This window comes from Coregonus lavaretus (assembly GCF_964263955.1).
Source record: "Coregonus lavaretus genome assembly, chromosome: 3".
In the NCBI taxonomy this organism is placed as follows: Eukaryota; Metazoa; Chordata; class Actinopteri; order Salmoniformes; family Salmonidae; genus Coregonus; species Coregonus lavaretus.
In genome coordinates, this window is record NC_139990.1 from 38,994,732 (window position 1) to 39,012,737 (window position 18,006).

The 18,006-nt window shown below is 47.9% G+C and overlaps 1 protein-coding gene across 1 annotated transcript in view; it reads left to right on the plus strand.

Annotated features, from left to right (window-relative positions):
* The window catches only part of LOC311107269 (TGF-beta receptor type-2-like), a gene marked incomplete at its 3' end in the record, with an annotated part of 56,730 nt that overhangs the window by 22,469 nt on the left and 16,255 nt on the right, over positions 1 to 18,006 (plus strand). The window lies entirely within an intron of this gene.

An 18,006-nucleotide genomic window follows, 5' to 3' on the forward strand; every position in this document is an offset into this window, starting at 1 on the left:
CATCACTATGTGTCTCCTGTAGGAAAACTACATTAAGCCTTTTCTGTTTTATTACTTCTAATACCCAAGCCCTCTTATTCCTGTCCCTTCCTCCATTAATATTGAGAGAACCTACCCTTAGTACCTCCATATAGAAAAGAAAAAGGAAAAGCAGAAGATACCACAGAGAAACCAGACAAAGAGAATAGAACACCCTATGAGGCATAATCATCATCATTATTTAAATTTTCTCTTAACCTGACCACGTTTCCCACCACCTTTTGCTGCTGCAACAGCAGTAACAAATTTCCTCAAGCGAAACCGCTTCTTCTCACTCAACTGGTCTAACCCCACCGTCTTCTGTAACATCACAGCTGACCTCACAAACTTATCAACATCAAAATAATCTGCCAATTTGACAGATTTCCCAAAAGTCTGATCCAGAAACCCATTTACCTCCTCTAGATCGTAAATTGAGTCCTCACCAGCTGATATCGTATCAAGAGAGATATCCATATCCTTCTCCTGATCCTCCTCAACTGAGGCCACAGACCACTGACTCCCCTCTACCACATCTCTTTCAACACTCCCCACTTGCACCCCATCACTCGTACCAGGCATCTCCTCCACTACCTGGGAGACTAGCCCCACCTGAACCCCATTACTCGTAGTGGGCATCTCCTCCACTACCTGGGAGACTAGCCCCACCTGAACCCCATTACTCATAGTGGGCATCTCCTCCACTACCTGGGAGACTAGCCCCACCTGAACCCCATTACTCGTAGTGGGCATCTCCTCCACTACCTGGGAGACTAGCCCCCCCTGTACCCCAGCACTCATAGTGGGCATCTCCTCCACTACCTGGGAGACTAGCCCCCCCTGTACCCCAGCACTCATAGTGGGCATCTCCTCCACTACCTGGGAGATGAGCTCCACATGAACCCTCTCCTGTAACCCATTACTTGTAGTGGGCATCTCCTCCACTACCTGGGAGATTAGCTCCACATGTACCCCCTCCTGTACCACAGCACTCGTAGTAGGCACCTCCTCACCAGTCTGAGGAAATGGCCCTTCAGATCCATCCTTACCTTCTACAACAATTTTTTCCTGCTGCATAACATTTCCCTCTGGTACAAGTTGCACCTCTGTGCCCTCAACACGGACAACTTGTTCCTCAGCAACAGATGCGTGTGGCTGCTCTACCACTGTCAGCCCACCTCTTCCTACATCAGTGGGCCCAGGCGTTACGAGGACCACCTGCGCCCCTCCCTCTGCCTTCTCCCTTTTCGGGCAAGCATGTCGCTTATGACCAACATCCCCACACTCAAAACACCGTTGACTACCCGTACTAGCATAAGCCATATACAGTCTATTGTCATACTTGACTTTAAACGATAACTCCAAAGTCTGCTCCGGTGAGTCCAAAAACATATACACCTGTCGCCGAAACGACATTACCTGTTTCAACGCCGGGTGTTTGCAACCCAATGGGACAACCTTAATTGAACTTGCAAACTTCCCAAAGCGCAATAACTCGCGCTCCAATAGCTCATTTGGAATGAACGGCGGTACATTTGAAATCGTTACCCTTGTTGACGGAGAAAAAAGCGGCGTAACTTGAATAAACATTCCTTTAAGAAGTATGCCATGCTCAACCATACGATCAACAAGGTGCTCTTCTTTAAAAAATACCACCACCGCTTTATTCATCCGTGACGCATAAGCAACATTCTCATATCCTACCTTCTCTCCTACGGCGACCAGAACCTCTTCCACCGTGACAGTAGCTTCAGTAACACACCTAAAGCCGTGCCGAAGTGACAGGGACGGCGTCCCGATTCGGGCCGCCATCCCCACCAAAATCAGGGTAATTTCGACACGAAAAACAATATACTTAATTCTACCACAACAACAAAATAGAAATAATAACCTTAATCATGCATAGAAGAAAAAAGGATATCACCAAGAAAAGGAAAACCCAGGATATCTAACTCTACACAACACTCGCACTTAGCACTCACTCAAACAATTCCCAGCACGCACCAAACACTCCCAGCATGCAGAGAGAGAGAGAGAGCGAGAGAGAGAGAGAGAGAGAGCGAGAGAGAGAGAGCGAGAGAGAGAGCGAGAGAGAGAGAGCGAGAGAGAGAGAGAGAGAAAGAGAGAGAGGGAGAGAGAGAGAGAGAGAGAGAGAGAGACAGGCCTGGCAAGGATGCCCCTGTTCAATCCAAGTGTTTTATTTACTGGGTTTTAACGTTACTTTATATAGTCCAAGGACACCCTCATCTCACTGGTTGTCACGACTTCCTCCGAAGCTGCCTCCTCTCCTTGTTCGGGCAGGTTTCGTCGTTCGGCGTTCGGCGTCACCGGCCTTCTAGCCATGACATTCTGGTGTATTCCGCTACGCGCGCCGAGCATGTGTTCCTGGTTCGCAGAGTGCTGGGCCGACTGTTGGAGCATGACCTATATGCCAAGGCAGAAAAGTGTCTGTTCTTCCAACGTCTCCTTCCTCGGATACCACATCACCACCTCCGGTGTGGAGATGGAGGGAGACCACATTTCAACCACAGTAAAGGAGGTGCAGCGCTTCATTGGCTTTGACAATTACTATCGGAGGTTTATGATCGGGAGCTGTTGGCTGTTGTCAGAGCCCTGACCGCGTGGAGGCACAGGCTCGAGGGGGCGAAACACCCTTTCCTCGTCTGGACTGACCACCGTAACCTGGAGTACATCTGGGCAGCGAGGAGAAAGAACCCTCGCCAGGCCAGGTGGGCCTTGTTCTTCACCCGGTTTGATTTCACACTGTCCTATATACCAGGCACAAAGAACGTGAAGGCAGACGCACTGTCACGGCTGTACGACACAGAGGAGAGGCCCATAGACAACACCCCCATACTCCCGGCCTCCTGCATTGTGGCGATGGTAGTGTGGGCGGTGGACACGGACATAGAGCGGGCGTTACGCACAGAGCCATCTCAACCTCAGTGCCCAGCTGGGCTGCGGTACGTGCCTTCTCTTGTCCGTGATCGTCTTATCTATTGGGCACACACGTCCCCCTCCTCTGGTCACCCAGGCATCGGCCGTACAGTGCGCTGCCTGACCGGGAAGTACTGGTGGCCTTCCTTGGCTATGGACGTGAGGGTGTATGTCTCCTCCTGCTCGGTGTGCGCCCAGAGTAAGGCACCTAGGCACCTTCCAGCGGGTAAGTTACATCCCTTACCAGTTCCACAACGGCCATGGTCCCACTTATCGATTGACTTCCTAACTGATCTTCCCCTCTCTCAGGGTAACACCACCATCCTGGTTGTTGTGGACCGCTTTTCTAAAGCCTGCCGCCTCCTTCCTCTGCCCGGTCTCCACACAGCCCTGCTTACTGCGGAGGCCCTGTTTACTCACGTCTTCTGGCACTACGGGGTGCCAGAGGACATAGTGTCTGACCGGTGTCCCCAGTTTACATCTAGGGTCTGGAAGGCGTTCATGGAACGTCTGGGGGTCTCGGTTAGCCTGACCTCTGTGTTTCACCCCAAATCTAATGGGCAGGTGGAACGGGTGAATCAGGATGTGGGTAGGTTCCTGCGGTCCTACTGCCAGGACCGGCCGGGGGAGTGGTCGGTGTTCTTGCCATGGGCCGAATATGCCCAGAACTCTCTCCGCCACTCCTCCACTAGCCTATCTCCATGTTGATGTGTTTTAGGTTATCAGCTGGTTCTGGCACCGTGGCATCAGAGCCAGACCGAAGCTCCTGCGGTGGATGACTGGTTTCGGCGCAAAGAGGAGACGTGGAACACCGATAACGACCACCTCCAGCACGCTGTGCATCGTCAGAAAGCCCACGCTGATCGCCAACGCAGTAAGGCCCCGGTCTTTGTAGCGGGTGATCGGGTCTGGCTCTCGACCCAGAACCTGCCTCTCCGCCTGCCCTGCCGGAAGCTGAGCCCGCTGTTTGTGGGGCCGTTCAAAGTCCTGAAGAGAGTTAACAAGGTTACGTATAGGTTGCTGCTCCCTCCTGATTACCGTATTAACCCCTCGTTTCACGTATCTCTCCTCAGGCCGGTTGTGGCTGGTCCGCTCCAGGAGTCTGAGGTGCGGGAGGTCCCTCCGCCCCCTCTGGACATCGAGGGGACCCCGGCGTACTCCGTCCGTTCCATCCTGGATTCGAGGCGTCGGGTGGGGGGCCTTCAGTACCTCGTGGAGAGGGAGGGGTATGGTCCGGAGGAGCGGTGCTGGGTCCCAGTAAGGCATGTACTCGATCCCTCCCTGTTGCGAGATTTCCACCGTCACAATCCGGCTCGCCCTGCTCCGCGTCCTCCTGGCCGTCCCTGAGGCCGGTGTCAGCGCGCTGCTGGAGCTGCGCGTAAAGGGGGGGTACTGTCATGACTTCCTCCGAAGCTGCCTTCTCTCCTTGTTCGGGCAGGCTTAGGCGTTCATCGTCACCGGCCTTCTAGCCACTGCCGCTCCTCATCTCATCATTCCATTTGTTTTGTCTTGTTTTTACACACACCTGGTTCATATCCCCTCATCAGTCCCTGTATAAGTATTCCCTCTGCCCCCCCATGTCTTTGTGTGTGATTGTTTCATGTGGAGGTGACGATAGCTCGGTGGAGCTTTATGTGCTGTTATCGCCGGGATATTCACCCGTGTTTTGTTTTTCTCCAGTGCGCCATTACACCGCACTGTAGTTGTTCTACGCATTGCTGCGAATCGCTGTATTGGCTGAATAAACCATTTATTCTGTGATTTACCCCTCCTGCGCCTGACTCCATCCAAATCACCCGCTACACTGGTTCAGCTTTAAATCTGCCTCTAGTTAAACAGAGCAGAAAATATACCATTATTCATGCTTATTTCTTTAACATTTTTTCCCCTGTTTTCCAGTAGTGCAGGTTCATATGCTGGAGAGACAGTTTCCATACCAGGGTTGTTGTGTTTTGTAAGGCACAACTTGGGAAAAACGAAATGAGCATTAAGGCAGGACAACTGAACAGGACCCAGCTCTCTCTCTCCAGTCTGAGGTGGCAGATAGCTTAGTGGTTAAGAGTGTTGTGCCAGTAAACAAGAAAGGTTGCTGGTTCTAATCCCTGAGCTGACTAGGTGAAAAATCTGTCGATGAGCCCTTGAGCAAGGCACTTAACCCTAATTGTTCCTGTAAGTCAATCTGGATAAGAGCATCTACTAAAATTGAGGCTGTGGTCCTTCTAGCTCTTTTCTAAGCAGAGAGGCAGGGAGGCAGAAGGCTGTAGTCCATCCAGCTCTTTTCTAAGCAGAGAAGCAGAGAGGCAGAAGGCTGTAGTCCTTCCAGCTCTTTTCTAAGCAGAGAGGCAGATAGGCAGAAGGCTGTAGTCCTTCCAGCTCTTTTCTAAGCAGAGAGGCAGAGAGGCAGAAGGCTGTAGTCCTTCCAGCTCTTTTCTAAGCAGAGAGGCAGGGAGGCAGAAGGCTGTAGTCCTTCCAACTCTTTTCTAAGCAAAGAGGCAGGGAGGCAGAAGGCTGTAGTCCTTCCAGCTCTTTTCTAAGCAGAGAGGCAGAGAGGCAGAAGGCTGTAGTCCTTCCAGCTCTTTTCTAAGCAGAGAGGCAGGGAGGCAGAAGGCTGTAGTCCTTCCAGCTCTTTTCTAAGCAGAGAGGCAGATAGGCAGAAGGCTGTAGTCCTTCTAGCTCTTTTCTAAGCAGAGAGGCAGGGAGGCAGAAGGCTGTGGTCCCTTCCTTCCGTAGAGGATACATGTCAAATCAAATCAAATCAAATCAAATTTTATTTGCCACATGCGCTGAATACAACAGGTGTAGACATTACCGTGAAATGCTTACTTACAGCCCTTAACCAACAATGCATTAATTTTTTTTATAAAAAAGTAAAATAAAACAACAACAACAGAAAGGTGTTGAGAAAAAAAGAGCAGAAGTAAAATAAAATAACAGTAGGGAGGCTATATACAGGGAGGTTCCTGTGCAGAGTCAATGTGCGGGGCCACCGGCTAGTTGAGGTAGTTGAGGTAATATGTACATGTGGGTAGAGTTAAAGTGACTATGCATAAATAATTCACAGAGTAGCAGCAGCGTAAAAATATGGGGTGGGGGTGGGGGGGCAGTGCAAATAGTCCGGGTAGCCATGATTAGCTGTTCAGGAGTCTTATGGCTTGGGGGTAGAAGCTGTTGAGAAGCCTTTTGGACCTAGACTTGGCGCTCCGGTACCACTTGCCGTGCGGTAGCAGAGAGAACAGTCTATGACTAGGGTGGCTGGAGTCTTTGACAATTTTGAGGGCCTTCCTCTGACACCGCCTGGTATAGAGGTCCTGGATGGCAGGAAGCTTGGCCCCGGTGTTGAACTGGGCCGTACGCACTACCCTCTGTAGTGCCTTGCGGTCGGAGGCCGAGCAGTTACCATACCAGGCAGTGATGCAACCAGTCAGGATGCTCTCGATGATGCAGCTGTATAACTTTTTGAGGATCTGAGGACCCATGCCATGTAGCAAGAAGTTTCTGTTTATTTATTGGACTGATTCCACAGCTTATTCCTGCTCTATAAATGCCTAACATTGTTGTCCCCTTAGGCCCTAGCATAGCATAGCATTCTACCTCTAGGCCCTAGCATTCCCTAGCATAGCATCCTACCTCTAGGCCCTAGCATTCCCTAGCATAGCATTCTACCTCTAGGCCCTAGCATTCCCTAGCATAGCATAGCATTCTCCCCCTAGGCCCTAGCATTCCCTAGCATAGCATAGCATTCTACCTCTAGGCCCTAGCATTCCCTAGCATAGCATAGCATTCTCCCCCTAGGCCATAGCATTCCCTAGCATAGCATAGCATAGCATTCTATCTCTAGGCCCTAGCATTCCCTAGCATAGCATAGCATTCTCCTGACGTGCCTAGAGCAGTCTGACTGTGGGCCATCGAGTTATACAGACACTAAAACTCTGTGTTTGGGTCATTAATTGTGTGTGTGTGTGGGTGTGTGTTTGTGTGAGTGCGTATGTGTGCATACATGTGTATCCACGCATACTTTAGTAGTGAGCAATTCATTATTTAGAAATACTGCTAGATCAGCAAATGTTTGTCAAGAAATGAATGATTGTGAAGACAAGAGATCCAGATGTTTTTTTTTTTAATGTTAATAATCAACAAGTTGTATCAGTCTGTCTGTTGTTCCTGTGTTTCCTGTCAGTGAGATAACAGAGTGGATCAGCTTGACCAGACGACTCTTGTTTCTAATCAGTCACTCAGCCTCATGTGTTGCTCTGCAATGTTACTCACACAAATGTTTTAGCTTGTGAATTTGACAGCTTCAATTGGGAAGTGAAGTCACAAAAACAAGTTTATAGTAATGGTTTTTTATTTTTTATTTAGCAACTGTCAGAATGACTTTCACTCTTACATTTACATTTACATTTACGTCATTTAGCAGACGCTCTTATCCAGAGCGACTTACAAATAGGTGCATTCACCTTATAGCCAGTGGGATCACCAATTTACAATATATATATATTTTTTAATAATTTTATCTTTTCATTAAAATGTTCTATTTTATTTTAATTATTTTAATCTTTTTTTCATTTTTTAAATTGTTTTTTTGTTTTTGGGTTGGGGTTTGGGTTGGGGTAAGGGGGGGGTAGAATGATTACTTTATCCTATCCCAGGTATTCCTTAAAGAGGTGGGGTTTCAAATGTCTCCGGAAGGTGGTGAGTGACTCCGCTGTCCTGGCGTCGTGAGGGAGCTTGTTCCACCATTGGGGTGCCAGAGCAGCGAACAGTTTTGACTGGGCTGAGCGGGAACTATGCTTCCGCAGAGGTAGGGGAGCCAGCAGGCCAGAGGTGGATGAACGCAATGCCCTCGTTTGGGTGTAGGGACTGATCAGAGCCTGAAGGTACGGAGGTGCCGTTCCCCTCACAGCTCCGTAGGCAAGCACCATGGTCTTGTAGCAGATGCGAGCTTCAACTGGAAGCCAGTGGAGTGTGCGGAGGAGCGGGGTGACGTGAGAGAACTTGGGATGGTTGAACACCAGACGGCTGCGGCATTCTGGATGAGTTGTAGGGGTTTAATGGCACAGGCAGGGAGCCCAGCCAACAGCGAGTTGCAGTAATCCAGACGGGAGATGACAAGTGCCTGGATTAGGACCTGTGCCGTCCGAATGTTGTAGAGCATGAACCTACAGGATCGGGTCATCGCCTTGATGTTAGCGGAGAACGACAGGGTGTTGTCCAGGGTCACGCCAAGGCTCTTCGCACTCTGGGAGGAGGACACAACGGAGTTGTCAACCGTGATGGCGAGATCATGGAACAGGCAGTCCTTCCCCGGGAGGAAGAGCAGCTCCGTCTTGCCAAGGTTCAGCTTGAGGTGGTGATCCGTCATCCATACTGATATGTCTGCCAGACATGCAGAGATGCGATTCGCCACCTGGTTATCAGAAGGGGGAAAGGAGAAGATTAGTTGTGTGTCGTCAGCGTAGCAATGTTAGGAGAGGCCATGTGAGGATATGACAGAGCCAAGTGACTTGGTGTATAGGGAGAATAGGAGAGGGCCTAGAACTGAGCCCTGGGGGACACCAGTGGTGAGAGCACGTGGTGCGGAGACAGCTTCTCGCCACGCCACTTGGTAGGAGCGACCGGTCAGGTAGGACGCAATCCAAGAGTGAGCCGCGCCGGAGATGCCCAGCTCGGAGAGGGTGGAGAGGAGGATCTGATGGTTCACAGTATCAAAGGCAGCAGACAGGTCTAGAAGGACAAGAGCAGAGGAGAGAGAGTTAGCTTTAGCAGTGCGGAGAGCCTCCGTGACACAGAGAAGAGCAGTCTCAGTTGAATGACCAGTCTTGAAACCTGACTGGTTTGGATCAAGAAGGTCATTCTGAGAGAGATAGCAAGAGAGTTGGCTAAAGACGGCACGCTCAATAGTTTTGGAGAGAAAAGAAAGAAGGGATACTGGTCTGTAGTTGTTGACATCAGAGGGATCGAGTGTTGGTTTTTTGAGAAGGGGTGCAACTCTCGCTCTCTTGAAGACGGAAGGGACATAGCCAGCGGTCAAGGATGAGTTGATCAGCGAGGTGAGGTAAGGGAGAAGGTCACCGGAGATGGTCTGGAGAAGAGAGGAGGGGATAGGGTCAAGCGGGCAGGTTGTTGGGTGGCCTGCCGTCACAAGTCGCAAGATTTTATCTGGAGAGAGAGGGGAGAAAGAAGTCAAAGCATAGGGTAGGGCAGTGTGAACAGGACCAGCAGTGTCATTTGACTTAACAAACGAGGATCGGATGTCGTCAACCTTCTTTTGAAAATGGTTGACGAAGTCATCCACAGAGAGGGAGGAGGGGGTGGGGGGGGGAGGAGGATTCAGCAGGGAGGAGAATGTGGCAAAGAGCTTCCTAGGGTTAGAGGCAGATGCTTGGAATTTAGAGTGGTAGAAAGTGGCCTTAGCAGCAGAAACAGATGAAGAAAATGTAGAGAGGAGGGAGTGAAAAGATGCCAGGTCCGCAGGGAGTCTAGTTTTCTTCCATTTCCGCTCAGCTGCCCGAAGCTCTGTTCTGTGAGCTCGCAATGAGTCATCAAGCCACGGATCTGGAGGGGAGGACCGAGCCGGCCGGGAGGATAGGGGACATAGAGAGTCAAAGGATGCAGAAAGGGAGGAGAGGAGGGTTGAGGAGGCAGAATCAGGAGATTGGAGGGAGAAGGATTGAGCAGAGGGAAGAGATGATAGGATGGAAGAGGAGAGAGTAGCGGGAGAGAGAGAGCGAAGGTTGCGACGGCGCATTACCATCTGTGTAGGGGCAGAGTGAGTAGTGTTGGAGGAGAGCGAGAGAGAAAAGGATACAAAGTAGTGGTCGGAGACATGGAGGGGAGTTGCAGTGAGATTAGTAGAAGAACAGCATCTAGTAAAGATGAGGTCAAGCGTATTGCCTGCCTTGTGAGTAGGGGGGAACGGTGAGAGGGTGAGGTTAAAAGAGGAGAGGAGTGGAAAGAAGGAGGCAGAGAGAAATGAGTCAAATGTAGACGTAGGGAGGTTGAAATCCCCCAGAACTGTGAGGGGTGAGCCATCCTCAGGAAAGGAACTTATCAAGGCGTCAAGCTCATTGATGAACTCTCCAAGGGAACCTGGAGGGCGATAGATGACAAGGATATTAAGCTTAAATGGGCTAGTGACTGTGACAGCATGGAATTCAAATGAGGAGATAGACAGATGGGTCAGGGGAAAAATTGAGAATGTCCACTTGGGAGAGATGAGGATTCCTGTGCCACCACCCCGCTGACCAGATGCTCTCGGGGTATGCGAGAACACATGGTCAGACGAGGAGAGAGCAGTAGGAGTAGCAGTGTTTTCAGTGGTAATCCATGTTTCCGTCAGCGCCAAGAAGTCGAGGGACTGGAGGGTAGCATAGGCTGAGATGAACTCTGCCTTGTTGGCAGCAGAACGGCAGTTCCAGAGGCTGCCTGAGACCTGGAACTCCACGTGGGTGGTGCGTGCAGGGACCACCAGGTTAGAGAGGCAGCAGCCATGCGGTGTGAGGCGTTTGTGTAGCCTGTGCGGAGAGGAGAGAACAGGGATAGGCAGAGGCATAGTTGACAGGCTGCAGCAGATGGCTACAATAATGCAGAGGAGATCGGAATGATCTCTTCAAAGGTAGCCTGTAATATCAAGTCATGTGATTTAGAGATAAGGATATAATTAATTATTTAATATAAATTCACGGAAAGTTGAAAAGATCATTCTGTGTTAACTGTTGTTCAATGTCTCCTAGCTTGTTTCCATCCCTGAGTTATTTTAGAACCCCTGATTATGAACAATATCTTCCTCATCATCTGTCCCAAAGCATTCTGGCCACAGGCTATTGGATCATAATAGAAGAAGAAGAAGAAGAAGAAGAAGAAGAAGAAGATATGGAAGGGAAAACATGTCTTGTGCATTTATTCCAGTCAGTCGGTCGCTCTGTGAGATTTTACAGTTCCCCATACTGTAGAATCTTGGCCTGCAGTCACACAGAACAGAACAGTTTTAAAGAGGAGTGACTCACGGGCAGACAGAGAGAGAGCGGCGGAGGGAGAGAGAGAGTGAGAGAGAGGGGGGGAGGTAGAGAGAGAGTGGGAGGGGGGAGGTAGAGAGAGTGCACGAGAGTGGAGGAGGGAGAGAGAAAGAGAGAGAGAGAGGGGGGGAGGTAGAGAAAAGGAAAGGGGAGAGAGGGAGAGAGGACAGAGGGAAAGATACAGACTGAGAGAAAGAGAGATGGGATGGAGGGAGGGAGGGAGAGAGGACAGGGGAAGATATGAGACATGTTTATAAAGCTGTTACCAGACCAGATAAATAATGAGTGTGATATTCAGATTAATATAGACCATGTTGCCATGTTCACCAGTCTGTTCCTGGAAGGATTCCTCCTGCGTTCCACATGAGACCACATAGGGCTCTAGTCAATAGGGTTAGGATTAGGGTTAGGGCAACATTTGGGACGCCCCTCCTCTCTGATCCCTATCTGAACATGAGATGCTCTGTGACAAAGAGCAGTTATTAATACATTATTATTACGTGTTTATGGGAATAATGAATAGATATTAATGCATGAATATTATGGGAATAACTGCTTTCATAGATGGCATCTTGGGGACATTTGGTAAACAAAGTTCCCACCAAACATGCTGCACCTCATTAGCTTGCTCTTTGCTTATACTGCCAGTCATAATCATGACACTCCCTGGTCTATACTGCCAGTCATATATCATGACACTCCCTGGTCTATACTGCCAGTCATATATCATGACACTCCCTGGTCTATACTGCCAGTCATATATCATGACTGAAACAGAACACTGTGGATGTTGAGATAATTAGACATTTAAGGATTATGGAGTCAGAGAGCAGGGGAAGTATCTTAATCCATCTTAAAAACTTTGACACGCACACACACACGCACACACACACACACACACACACACACACACACACACACACACAGTGATGTTTAATTGCGGACCCTGAGGATTGGAGTCTTAATATTGTGAATAGTGTCAAACCACGCGAGCTACGTGAGAACAGCATGATCATAAACGCTGTGTGTGTGTGTGTGTGTGTGTGCGTCATGATGCTGGAGTCCTGATTTTAACCAAACAGAACAGGATCCTTGATTTATTTACTCGTTTCTCTTTGCACTGTTGTGGCAGGTACTGCCCTGAGTGCCCCCCCCCCCCCCCCCCCCCCCCTTCTCTCTCTCTCTCCCTCAATTCAATTTCAATTTAAGGCCTTCATTGCCATGATAAATGTATGTTAACATTGCCAAAGCAAGTGAAATAGATAATAAACAAAAGTGAAATCAACCATAAAATATTAACAGTAAACATTACACTCAGAAGTTCCAAAAGAATAAAGACATTTCAAATGTCATAAATATAGGTTGTATTTACAATGGTGTTTGTTCTTCACATCTTGCTGCTGTGATTGCACACTGTCGTATTTCACCCAATAGATATGGGAGTATATCAAAATTTGATTTGTTTTCGAATTCTTTGTGGGTCTGTGGGAAATCTGAGGGAATTTTTTGTGTATCTAATATGGTCATACATTTGGCAGGAGGTTAGGAAGTGCAGCTCAGTTTCCACCTCATTTTGTGGGCAGTGTGCACATAGCCTGTCTTCTCTTGAGAGCCAGGTCTGCCTTCGGCGGCCTTTCTCCATAGCAAGGCTATGCTCACTGAGTCTGTGCATAGTCAAAGCTTTCCTTAAGTTTGGATCAGTCACAGTGGTCAGGTATTCTGCCACTGTGTACTCTCTGTTTAGGGCCAAATAGCATTCTAGTTTGCTCTGTGTTTTTATAAATTATTTCCAATGTGTCAAGTAATTCTCTTTTAGTTTTCTCATGATTTGGTTGGGTCTAATTGTGTTGTTGTCCTGGGGTTCTGTGGGGTGTAGACATTACAGTGAAATGCTTACTTACACGCCCTTAACCAACAATGCAGTTACAACAATTACAAATAAAAGGTGTTAAGTAAAAAATAGATAAGTAGAAAATAAAAAATTGCAAATAATTAAAGAGCAGCAGTAAATTTTAATAACAGTAGGGAGGCTGTATACAGGGGGTACCGGTACAGAGTCAATGTGCAGGGGCACCGGTTAGTCGAGGTAATTGAGGTAATATGTACATGTGGGTAGAGTTAAAGTGACTATGCATAAATAATAAACAGAGTAGCAGCAGCGTAAAAGAGGGGGTGGGGTGGGGTGGGGTGGGGTGGGTGGGTGGGTGGGGGGGGGGGGGGCAATGCAAATAGTCCGGGTAGCCATGATTACGGGCCCCATGTAGCTCAGTTGGTAGAGCATGGCGCTTGCACCGCCAGGGTTGTGGGTTTGTTTCCCACGGGGGGCCTGTATGAAAATGTATGCACTCACTAACTGTAAGTTGCTCTGGATAAGAGCGTCTGCTAAATGACTAAAATGTAAAAAAAAAAAAAAATTTATGGCTTGAGACTTGGTGCTCTGGTACCGCTTGCAGTGCAGTAGCAGAGAGAACAGTCTATGACTAGGGTGGCTGGAGTCTTTGACAATTTTTAGGGCCTTCGTCTGACACTACCTGGTATAGAGCTTCTGGATGGCAGGAAGCTTGACCCCAGTGATGTACTGGGCCGTACGCACTACCCTCTGTAGTGCCTTGCGGTTGGAGGCCGAGCAGTTGCCATACCAGGCGGTGATGCAACCAGTCAGGATGCTCTCGATGGTGCAGCTGTATAACTTTTTGAGGATCTGAGGACCCATGGCAAATATTTTCAGTCTCCTGAGGGGGAATAGGCTTTGTCGTGCCCTCTTCACGACTGTCTTGGTGTGTTTGGACCATGATAGTTTGTTGGTGATGTGGACACCAAGGAACTTGAAGCTCTCAACCTGTTCCACTACAGCCCCGTCGATGAGAATGGGGGCGTGCTCAGTCCTCTTTTCTTTCCTGTAGTCCACAATCATCTCCTTTGTCTTGATCACGTTGAGGGAGAGGTTGTTATCCTGGCACCACACGGCCAGGTCTCTGACCTCCTCCCTATAGGCTGTCTCATCGTTGTTGGTGATCAGGCCTACCACTGTTGTGTGGTCGACAAACTTAATGATGATGTTGGAGTGGTGCCTGGCCATGCAGTCATGGTTGAACAGGGAGTACAGGAGGGGACTGAGCACGCACCCCTGAGGGGGCCCCGTGTTGAGGATCAGCATGGCAGATGTGTTGTTACCTACCCTTACCACCTGGGGGCGGCCCGTCAGGAAGTCCAGGTGTTTAGTCCCAGGGTCCTTAGCTTAGTGATGAGCTTTGAGGGCACTATGGTGTTGAATGCTGAGCTGTAGTCAATGAATAGCATTCTCACGTAGGTGTTCCTCTTGTCCAGGTGGGAAAGGGCAGTGTGGAGTGAAATAAAGATTGCATCATCTGTGGATCTGTTGAGGCGGTATGCAAATTGGAGGTGTCTAGGGTTTCTGGGATAATGGTGTTGATGTGAGCCATGACCAGCCTTTCAAAGCACTTCATGGCTACAGACGTGAGTGCTACGGGTCAGTAGTCATTCAGGCAGGTTATATTAGTGTTCTTGGGTACAGGGACTATGGTGGTCTGCTTGAAACATGTTGGAATTACAGACTCAGTCAGGCACATGTTGAAAATGTCAGTGAAGACACTTGCCAGTTGGTCAGCGCATGCTCGGAGTACACGTCCTGGTAATCCGTCTGGCCCTGCAGCCTTGTGAATGTTGACCTGCTTAAAAGTCTTACTTACATCGTCTACGGAGAGCGTGATCACATAGTCATGCATGCTTCAGTGTTGCTTGCCTCGAAGCGAGCATAGAAGTTATTTAGCTCGTCTGGTAGGCTCATGTCACTGGGCAGCTCGCGGCTGTGCTTCCCTTTGTAGTCTGTAATAGTTTTCAAGCCCTGCCACATCCGACGAGCGTCAGAGCCGGTGTAGTACGATTGAATCTTAGTCCTGTATTGATTATTTGCCTGTTTGATGGTTCGTCGGAGGGCATAGCGGGTTTTCTTATAAGCGTCCCGCTCCTTGAAATCGGCAGCTCTACCCTTTAGCTCAGTGCGGATGTTGCCTGTAATCCATGGCTTCTGGTTGGGGTATGTACGTACGGTCACTGTGGGGACGACGTCATGATGAAGCATGAGCAGGAGAAGGATGAGAAATCAACAAAGCATGAGAAGATTTTGCCTTTGTTTTGGTCTGTTTGTTTGTCAGTTAGGGTGTGCAGGGTGAATACGTGGTCTGTCGTACGGCAATTTGGTAAAAAGCCAATTTGATATTTGCTCAGTACATTGTTTTCACTGAGGAAATGAACTAGTCTGCTGTTAATGATAATGCAGAGGATTTTCCCAAGGTTGCTGTTGACGCATGTCCCACGGTAGTTATTGGGGTCAAATGTGTCTCCACTTTTGTGGATTGGGGTGATCAGTCCTTGGTTCCAAATATTGGAGTAGATGCCAGAGCTGAGGATGATGTTGAAGAGTTTAAGTGTAGCCTATTGGAATTTGTGGCTGTATATTTTATAATTTCATTTAGGATACCATCAACCCCACAGGCCTTTTTGGGTTGGAGGGTTTGTATTTTGTCCTGTAGTTCATTCAATGTAATTGGAGAATCCAGTGGGTTCTGGTAGTCTTTAATAGTTGATTCTAAGATTTGTATTTGATTATGTATATCTTTTTGCTGTTTGTTCTTTGTTATAGGGCCAAAAAGGTTGGAGAAGTGTTTTACCCATACTTCTCAGTTTTGTATAGATAACTCTTTGTGTTGTTGTTTGTTTTCCAATTCTCCCAGAAGTGGTTAGAGTCTATTTATTCCTCAATTACATTGAGCTGAATTCTGACATGCTGTTCCTTCTTTTTCTGTAGTGTATTTCTGTATTGGTTTAGTGATTCACCATAGTGAAGACATAGGCTCAGGTTTTCTGGGTCTCTGTTTTTGGTTGGTTAGGTTTCTCCATTTCTTTCTTAGGTTTTTGCATTCTTCATCAAACCATTTGTCATTGTTGTTAATTTTCTTAGGTTGTCTGCTTGACATTTTTAGATTTGATAGGGAAGCTGAGTGTCACGCCCTGGCTCTGGGACTCTGTTATGTTGAGCCAGGGTGTGTGGTTTCTATGTGTTTTGTGTGCTAGGGTTATTATCTAGTTATTTTGTTTCTATGTTGGCCGGTGTGGTTTTCAATCAGAGGCAACGTGTATCAGCTGTTGCTTGTTGTCTCTGATTGGGAACCATACTTAGGCAGCCTGTTTTCCACAGTGTGTTGTGGGATCTTGTTCCGTTTGGTTTGTGTAACCGTAGGACTTCACGTTTCGTATCGTTGTTGTTTTGTTCGTGTGATCATTCAAATTAAAAGTATGTTCGCATTCCACGCTGCGCCTTGGTCCTCTGTGTATGACGATCGTGACACTGAGAGGTCAAATATACTGTTTAGGTTTTCTCTCTCTCTCTCTCTCTCTCTCTCTCTCTCTCTCTCTCTCTCTCTACTAAAAAGGCTAGGATTAGGTAGAGACACACCTTGGCATGTTCACACTGCCAAACTATGTTCAGTAAAGTTTTATTTGAAGCTTGTGAAAACTCTGCTCTCCCGCTCCTTCTCTGGAAATGTTTTACAAACTTGTGCAAGTATATGAGTTTTGTATGTTTGTGTCTGTGGCTCAGCCTGAAGCGATTAACTGACAGTTTTACTGTCATCCCCTACCTATATGTAACAAAGAAAAAAAAACACACACACACTCCTCCAACCACACTATTATGTTTTTATTCATCTTACACAATCACCCGTCACCCCCCTTCCAGTATAAGAAGCCTACTCTGGTGCATGTTCAAAGAGAAATGGAGAGTTGAGCACCAGTGCTACTGCCCTGCTCTCTGCTCTTCCCCCTGCCCAGTGCCCAACCACACTACCTCCCCCCAACCCCAGTTCCCTGCCCCAGCCTTACTGCCCTGTCTCCTGCCCAGTGCCCACGGAACGTAGTTGGCAGAGAGGCTCTCTGTTTGGGTGTGGAGCCTCTGGACCTCCTTCAGTGGTAAGTGGCAGCCTGGCAGTCAACCCACAGTGTGCCAACTAGGGTCATTTTCCTCTGAGGGACTCCGACTGAGGCAGACTGAACTGGTGCCCAGAGTAGAGAGCACTCACAGGACCCACTGTCTCCTCTGTTTCCATTCTGTACTGTAGGGGGTTTGGTTGGTTGGTTTGGTTGCTAAGTCTTACCTTACCAGGCCTGAATAAAGTTGTGTTACGTTGAGCCCTATTCTACTCTAATCTACTCTATTATTTTTTTTTACATTTTAGTCATTCTTATCCAGAGCGACTTACAGTTAGTGAGTGCATACAATTCATTTTTTTATTTCATTTTTTTTTATACTGGCCCCCCGTGGGAATCGAACCCACAACACTGGCGTTGCAAGCGCCATGCTCTACCAACTGAGCTACACGGGACTACTCTAATCTACTCTACTCTACTCTACTCTACTCTATTCTATTCTACTCCACTCCACTCCACTCTACTCTACTCTAATCTACTCTACTCTACTCTATTCTACTCTATTCTACTCTATTCTACTCTACTCTACTCTACTCTATTCTACTCTACTCTATTCTACTCTACTCTACTCTACTCTACTCTACTCTATTCTATTCTATTCTACTCTACTCTACTCTACTCTACTCTACTCTATTCTATTCTACTCTATTCTACTCTGTTCTATTCTATTCTTGTTAGGTGGCAGTGCCCAGTACCCACTCCACCTCCTAGAGATGTGGAGGGTCAAGGATAGAATGTCTCTATTCATATCTGAACTCTATTCATATCTTCAGATATAAACACGACTATTACTGTGACCTTTAAGAGTAAAGGCCAACGTGAACGTCACCAGACTCCCACAAGAACTGTAGCATTTTATAAAGCGGAATTTTATCCTGTACCAAGTAAAAGGGTTTGGACTTTTCTATTTGTGGAACACAATGCAACACAACTTTATCAAAGAGCTCAGCCCTTTTCTATTTGTGGGATATCCTGGCTTTGTTTACACTGGGCTACTATGTTTCACTTTCCTCATGTACTGGAGATGTAG